Source organism: Triticum urartu, chromosome 7A, assembly GCF_056163025.1.
Source record: "Triticum urartu cultivar PI428250 chromosome 7A, HENAU_Tu73, whole genome shotgun sequence".
In the NCBI taxonomy this organism is placed as follows: Eukaryota; Viridiplantae; Streptophyta; class Magnoliopsida; order Poales; family Poaceae; genus Triticum; species Triticum urartu.
Window position 1 is genome coordinate 3,486,296 of NC_141879.1, and position 8,284 is coordinate 3,494,579.

The following is an 8,284-nucleotide window of genomic DNA, read 5'->3' on the forward strand; positions in this document are numbered from 1 at the left end:
GTCTACTTGTCTCGGACGTGATGCCTATATACATGATCATACCTAGATATTCTCATAACTATGCTCAATTATGTCAATTGCTCAACAGTAATTTGTTCACCCACCGTAGAATACTTATGCTCTTGAGAGAAGCCACTAGTGAAACCTATGGCCCCCGGGTCTCTTTCTCATCATATCAACTAGATAGGAAGTGCGGCTTGCCGCACCCGGCAGCACCGCTGCCGGGTAAAAGTCATATCCAATCCAGTAACGATAATACAGTGACCAAAGCATTGCAAATATACACAATAGCATGATATTGGACCGCCACAAGTTCAATCCCTAACTTAATACTGTGAGTAACCCTATTAGGACCTACTTGATAACCCTATGAATAACATGCCAAAGAACCTAAGTAAGCGTGCTATAACTTAATACTCCTTAACATGATGTATGAACCTGTCAGAATTATACAATTTAGCCAAAGGAATTATACAACATGAGTATGACCGTGTAAATACTCACTGGGGCAAGTAGAAATCAGAGTAATCACCGAAAATCACCAGTGTAATATAGCAAGATTATAACAGAAGCACAACATTGATATAAATATGTTCATTACATAGAAACTGGTCCAAGCAACAACAAAAGGTAGTGGAATCAGGTGTGCCAAAAGCAAGGCAACAACTTCAGGCCAAAAGCAAGCCAAGACGATCCATCGAAACAAAACAAAAATAATAACTGGGCCACAACATGGATCGAGCCACGTTCACAACGAGCGGAATCACAAGTAAAAATAAACGGCAAAAGTACGTGCCCGTGGGTAACTACCCTGAAGGGAGTCTGGTGGTGCGAGAGCGGCCTGTCCGTCATCGCGGCTGCTTGCCTGGTTTGGAGCAGAAGGAAATGAAAAACATTAGGTCAGATGGTACCAAAATGAATTATATAATGGTAAAGTGAGATGCGGGCTTTCTACTGTGCTTAGTTGGGCCTCTGGTATTTTTCCAGAACTGCTCATTATTTTACAATTCTTTTGCAGGGTCAAAGGAAAACACACATATGGACCGTCAAATATATTTGTAAAATGTTTTGTAGACCAAACTGCTCTGTATTTTGTAGGCATACCTTCCATGGTCATATAGCATAATGTATACACAGGATAATTGATACAAATGTCAATTGCCTGTGAAACTGGACCATCAAATCTACAGTCGGTTGACATTGTGACATATTTTGTATGCTACCATATTGACCAATCATGATCGTCTCTCTAGCCCAATTGACGAAGAAGAACCTATTCTGGCTAGCCATGGTTGGATCTGCTGCTATTCTATCAAAGCCAACTGGAAGTTGTGTTTTTCAGTTTTCGTTCCAAATGGAGCTATCTGATTTCCTCTAAGAATTTGTAGCTCAATTCGTATTTACTTTTTAACATTTGGCATCGGGCTTACTCACATGACATAAGCAGCCATGAAAGCTCTCGTCAGCCAAAAAAATAGAAGCATAAAAATCAAACATGAGAAGAGTGAACGCGGGTAAAGTGCAGATACAACTACTTTAATAGTAGTTGTAACCTAAGACAAGATTTCTAAATGTATAAACATAAAGATAGAGAGTTGCGACAGAAGAACTGGCAGGTAAGTAATTTGATGATGCCAAAATAACATTGATAAACATGTGACCCGCTATCAATCTCACATCGCTCATTAAAAATCAAGCAAACCAAGGACCGACATGCGGGGTAAAGACGTAAAGTCATACATGTCGTCCACCCTAACAGGAGAAATTGGCTCACGTGTACCAGACAAACACGCCTTAGCTGCCGGCACCTGCTCCTCATTGTTATTGATCTTCACAAAGTGAATAATCTGTTCATAGAAAGGTAAGCAGGGGTACATCGGTCAGGATTCACTTTCAGGACTTACAAATTTTTCGATCGCACAGAGACACTAATTAATCAAGCTAGTATTCCTAAAGCAGAAAGATAATTATTCATCCATTGAACAGTTAATGGAGAAAAGGGAGTAAAAATGTTCTGCACACTTCTACCACTTAAAAGCACTTCTATGAAGAGCGAGTAAACTGGATTCTATATAAGGTATCATCATATCATCCTAGAAAATTAGCTTTGATGTCTTTTGATAAAGTAGATGTTTCCTCTAGAGAACCAGTAAGTTTTATGAATAACTCATCTACATGGCATACATGCTACTACTGAAAAATAAAAAAGCTAATAGATCAAGTGTGAGGTGAACTGGTAGCTTTCTATGAGTCTATTCATTTGTTGAGTTCCTCTGCTGGATTGCATTCCATGTACCTACATTCTAATCCCCATATATTATTTAGTGTTCTTTGTAGCTGATCAACACTAATAGTGTATCTGGGACGGAAAAAAGGTTGATGTAACATTAGGCACTCTCCAGATTCTCATTAACTATTCCACACCAAATTCGACATCCATCGCGGACAATATATATATTTTCAGTGAGGACCAACTAAATAGATAAACAAATAGTGTGCAAGTATTAGGTGCGCGACAACAGAACTAAATATTTCAGCCAGTGTCGGTGACGGCCAATTGAAAAGGAATTGTAAATATCAGGAAAGAGAAAGGGACTCATAGATGTATATAATTTTCACAAGCAACATCCCCTATGCGGAACTTACCTAGGGACTCGTAGTTGTATATAATTTTCACAAGCAGCATCCCCTATCCGAAACTTACCTTCGGTGACAAAGCTATATAAATTATCTGATGGACAAAAAAGAAGCTCTTGACAACCTGCATATCAACTTTTCCTACTAAAATGTGACAAAGCTCAAGAGTTCCATTTTTTCAGTTTTATCCCGACTCTCCGATGATTATGTACACCAGCTCTTTCACCCGTTGCTATGTAATACATTTTAAGTTCAAAAGACACCAAGTATAAGGTTGTACACTAAGGAAACAAAGGTAAGAACATGCATAAGATATATCTAACCAGGCTAGAGTACATACTCAAATAGATCCTATTAGTAAGCAAAGGTGTATACTTCCATGTATCAGGCGGTTTTAGCATCAAGAAATCCGTGAAGAACAATGAATGTATATGTGCTGATAATTAACTTGTAAAATCATGTGCTACATCGCTATATGTTTTGACTTTTTTGTGAACTCCAGTTTAAAATGGTATTTGATAATCCAACATTAGTAACAACTTGCTCCTAAAACATAACAGTGGCATGATCTTTAATATCACAGTCCAGTTCCACTGAAATACAAAAAAGACCACCATATGATGCAAGAAAGAATATGTCATTGTTTTGCATAAGTGAAACTCAGAAAGATGTTCAACAAAGCAATGTCCAATGTTATTACAACCAATGTACTCATATATTGGTTGGTATAACATCTTATATTATGGGATGGAGGGAGTAGATTTCATAGGTTGACAGCATGTTTACATAAGATGACAGTTGGTACGACAGAATATGTTAGTGAGAATAGCCCTTGCCAAAATATGACATGAGTATGGAAGCGCGGTGCACAAAATGTATGTGACCCAGTCCAACAACAGATTGGCTTTAGTAGTTCATATGGTTACAGGAAAGAGGACTATGCGCACTTGGAGAGAACTGGTCTTCTCCATTGATTTAAAAAATGCAAGGTTGGAAAAAACAGTAGAATTAAGACGTAACTTGCCTGCCCACAAAAAAGATGTAACTTGCCAATATAGTCAATTATGTACCTCGGAACGTGGATCTTCAAAGTTCAATAAGGCAATAGGTTTCTCATATTTGTGATTACATAGGCAGGTAAAAGGAAGTGAAGGTGCATTATCAGTGAGAGTGAAGGACCGTGTATATGTGAAGCGATTAACTTTATCGGCATGAAGTTGAGGTCTCACCTCTGTTTTAATTTCTTCTTGGGGGTGGGCTGTCCTAATGTGAATTGAGCACCTTCCAGCAATATGTAGCCTCTAGCACTTGCACACCATACGAAAGCTCCTGCCCAATATGTGGCCTCTAGCACCTGCCAGCAACATTGCATTAACTCGTTTAGATCAGAGAATCTATTATAACTCTTAATCTTTTGTAGGTAAATCGATGAACAAAAACTTGGCTTTAAGGCTTGGCAAGTCGGAATATGTAGCCTCTAGTATGTATCCTCTAGTATTGCCCAATATGTAGCCTCTAGTATGTATCCGGAAATATATATTATCATGAAAGAAAGCTTTCTGTTATGATTTAGGACTAATTCAAAAGAGCTGCAAGATTGTCAATGCTAGCATACCTAGATTTTCAGACCTTTTAACCTGTAACAAAATATAGATGTGAAGAGAAGGAAACTTCCAATCATCTCAATACTGCTCTTGTGGTGCTGAAACTAAGAGGGACATAGGGCAGCATACTAAGTTGCATCTAGTATGTTGTGACAGTAGCAACTGTTTTAACTTCTAGATAAATCCGCAAAAGTGGGGCTCCAATATGTTGAGACAGGAATGTTCTTGCTGGGGTTGTGCTTCCTCTACTCTAGGCTCATGTTTGTATCAGGACAGAATGGCAACTAATAACACCGCCGAAGTGATACCTTGGCATATAGCAGCGTGGGCATGTGTAGTATTCCCTTCTGCTTGACTTTCTTCGAACTCTTGAACCATCAGCCAGTCGTAGACACTACATTGGTAACTCAAATCCTGAATTTGAGTCGCTCATTTGGATCTTCAATTTTTGTCCCTCTACCTTCAGCAGTACGTCAAAATTATAAATTTGTGAATTTGTCGCATATGCGCTGCAGAAAAGTATCTAATGAAAAATGGACATACCCAGAAAGGTAAAATGGAGGAAGAAACAATAGTCAAGAGAAGTACAATATGTGCATTTTCTGCTTGAAATTTCTCAGTCAGCAAACCAAAACTCGTGGAAGAAATCGAAACAGAGGATGTACCCACCTTGCGAGAGGAAGAATCAATCACACCAGATCCAGTCCCTTGCAAGCCGAAGACGAGGACGACGCGGCAACCTGAGACCAAAGGCCAACCTTAACCCTAATCAAAATGCATTTCACAAAACCAAGCAGAAAATCAAGAAACCAACTGATGGACAACCATTTCTCATTTTTGAGACTTCACAACAGTTGGCCACATCGTTAATTCATAAAACGGAAGAAATCTCCTTAACATTTTAGTTCATGACATAATAGAACTACCAGCAAGTTACTGACACTTGACTAATGACTGCACCTTAGAGATATATGATTCCACCATTATATTAACACATAAAATTGAACTCCCTACATGTTATCTGGTTGAGCTAAGCCTAGAACATGGAATTGCAACTTTTGCGCACACAAATTGAGAAGAACATAAGATGATGTCTGGGTGATGGACATAAAACAAGTTTAAAAGCTAACAATGCTAAGGTACCAGATACATGAACTATGCTCTAACAAACATTCTAAAAAACACCTAGTAAGTGTGAACAGTAAGCAAAGAACACTCCTATCAAAATAGTGTACCAAAATTTGCAATAAATCAAATGTGTTCAAGCAACCAGAGGACGATCTTAATTGTATAAACATGGTGTCAAGACTCACCAGGGGGAACATGTGGCGTCAATCGAGGTGAAGAAAGAAACATCACCAGTTCAGTTAGCATGAGCCGTAAGAGTAGATCACTCATCTTGGCTGTTAGAGACGACAAAATAGAGAGGTTAACTATAAGTAGAGGAAACAATTATGTAGCATAAGAACCTGCTTTCTTTGATATTCCAAATCTGTTTTTCGTGGCAATACAATTATAAGGACGTAAATAAAAAATATTATACTATTGTCTGGTCAGTTTAAGATCTATGTTGAATAGGTTGAAGTTCTGTCCGTACTACAAATCTCCACTTTTTGGGAAGCAGCAAACTTGGAATCAACAATGAAGATTCAAACAGGAAGAATAGAGAGGTTAACTATAAGTAGAGGAAACAATTATGTAGCATAAGAACCTGCTTTCTTTGATATTCCAAATCTGTTTTTCGTGGCAATACAATTATAAGGACGTAAATAAAAAATATTATACTATTGTCTGGTCAGTTTAAGATCTATGTTGAATAGGTTGAAGTTCTGTCCGTACTACAAATCTCCACTTTTTGGGAAGCAGCAAACTTGGAATCAACAATGAAGATTCAAACAGGAAGACAACTGCATATTTGAATTTCATAAAAGCACTTCCGTATTTTGACCATCTATATATATCAAGTATATACACCATCGACTCAATTTCAGTCTTCTTTAATATCTAACTGAAGCAAATAACAGAAGCTTAAGCTTAAGCATCTACACACAGAAAATATATAAAAGTTTTGTTCCTGTCATTTATAGTTGAAATAGAGTTCTGCTCTAGAGAGTTTTGTATGGTGGCTCAGTAATAAAAGAATATGAAGAAGACAACAATATATTCTCTAAAGTTCTATAAATACAATTCTGCTCCATTTATAAATACATAGGGTTAGGTTTTATCTACTGGAAACACCAATAAACCTCACAAATAGTTAGACAAGATTAAACGTTCAAAAATTCAGTTAACTGGAGATTCCAGTTTTCAGATTTCAGCATTTCTAGTTCTCAGATATCAAATAGTGTTAATGAACGACCTGCAATTCCACGATGATGGGTGGAGCAGAGAGAGAGAGAGAGAGAGAGAGAGAGAGGAGATTGACTGTAGAAGAACTGCAGCCGAGCCCCTCCTGCCAATGGAGGACGAAGAACGACCGGGGAACACCTACAGCGGTCGCAGAAGGAGTGACAGGGGAGCGCCGCATTGAGCACCTGCGGCTGGCGCCCCTCGGCCGCGCAAGGCGCAACTGGTGGCAACGGCGTGCACTGTCCAGTAATACAATATTGGAGCACTGCCCGGCGGCTTCATTATGAGAAACAAAAGGAATATGATAATCCAGAAAAGCAAAATTTGTACTCAGAAGTAGCTGCTAGTTACTACCATCTCCTGATTTTGTTCTGCATGAAGGAAATATGCCCTAGAGGCAATAATAAAGTTATTATTTATTTCCTTATAATCATGATAAATGTTTATTATTCATGCTAGAATTGTATTAACCGGAAACATAATACATGTGTGAATACATAGACAAACAAAGTGTCACTAGTATGCCTCTACTTGACTAGCTCGTTAATCAAAGATGGTTATGTTTCCTAACCATGAACAATGAGTTGTTATTTGATTAATGAGGTCACATCATTAGTTGAATGATCTGATTGACATGACCCATTCCATTAGCTTAGCACCCGATCGTTTAGTATGTTGCTATTGCTTTCTTCATGACTTATACATGTTCCTATAACTATGAGATTATGCAACTCCCGTTTGCCGGAGGAACACTTTGGGTGCTACCAAATGTCACAACGTAACTGGGTGATTATAAAGGAGCATTACAGGTGTTTCCAAAGGTAGATGTTGGGTTGGCGTATTTCGAGATTAGGTTTTGTCACTCCGATTGTCGGAGAGGTATCTCTGGGCCCTCTCGGTAATGCACATCAATTAAAGCCTTGCAAGCATTGCAACTAAATGAGTTAGTTGCGGGATGATGTATTACAGAACGAGTAAAGAGACTTGCCGGTAACGAGATTGAACTAGGTATTGGTATACCGACGATCGAATCTCGGGCAAGTAACATACCGATGACAAAGGGAACAACGTATGTTGTTATGCGGTCTGACCGATAAAGATCTTCATAGAATATGTAGGAGCCAATATGGGCATCCAGGTCCCGCTATTGGTTATTGACCGAAGACGTGTCTCGGTCATGTCTACATTGTTCTCGAACCCGTAGGGTCCGCACGCTTAAGGTTACGATGACAGTTATAATATGAGTTTATGCATTTTGATGTACCGAAGGTTGTTCGGAGTCCCGGATGTGATCACGGACATGACGAGGAGTCTCGAAATGGCCGAGACGTAAAGATTGATATATCGGAAGCCTATGTTTGGATATCGGAAGTGTTCCGGGTGAAATCGGGATTTTACCGGAGTACCGGGAAGGTTACCGGAACCCCCCGGGAGCTAAATGGGCCATGATGGGCCTTAGTGGAAAAGAGAAGAGGCAGCCCTACATGGGCTGCACGCCTCCTCCTTCCCCTAGTCCTATTAGGACTAGGAGAGGTGGCCGGCCCCCTCTCTCTCTTTTCCCCCTCCACGAATCCTATTCCAAGTAGGATTGGGGGGGGGGAATCCTACTCCCGGAGGGAGTAGGACTCTCCTGGCGCACCCCTTGTGGCCGGCCAGCCTCCCCCCTCTAGTCCTTTATATACTGAGGTAGAGGC

The 8,284-nt window shown here is 39.6% G+C and overlaps 1 long non-coding RNA gene across 2 annotated transcripts; it reads right to left on the reverse strand.

Annotated features, from left to right (window-relative positions):
- Window positions 1–579: 579 nt before the first annotated feature.
- LOC125525598 (uncharacterized) lies at window positions 580–5,631 on the reverse strand. 2 transcript variants are annotated; one of them, XR_015611016.1, is made up of 5 exons: window positions 5,555–5,631; window positions 4,911–4,981; window positions 4,550–4,701; window positions 3,867–3,991; window positions 580–865 (listed from the first exon to the last, which is right to left on the reverse strand). It is a non-coding gene; the product is annotated as an uncharacterized LOC125525598 (long non-coding RNA). The 2 variants fall into 2 exon arrangements; XR_015611017.1 differs by lacking the exon at window positions 580–865 and adding an exon at window positions 1,809–1,847.
- Between the last annotated feature and the right edge of the window lie 2,653 nt (window positions 5,632–8,284).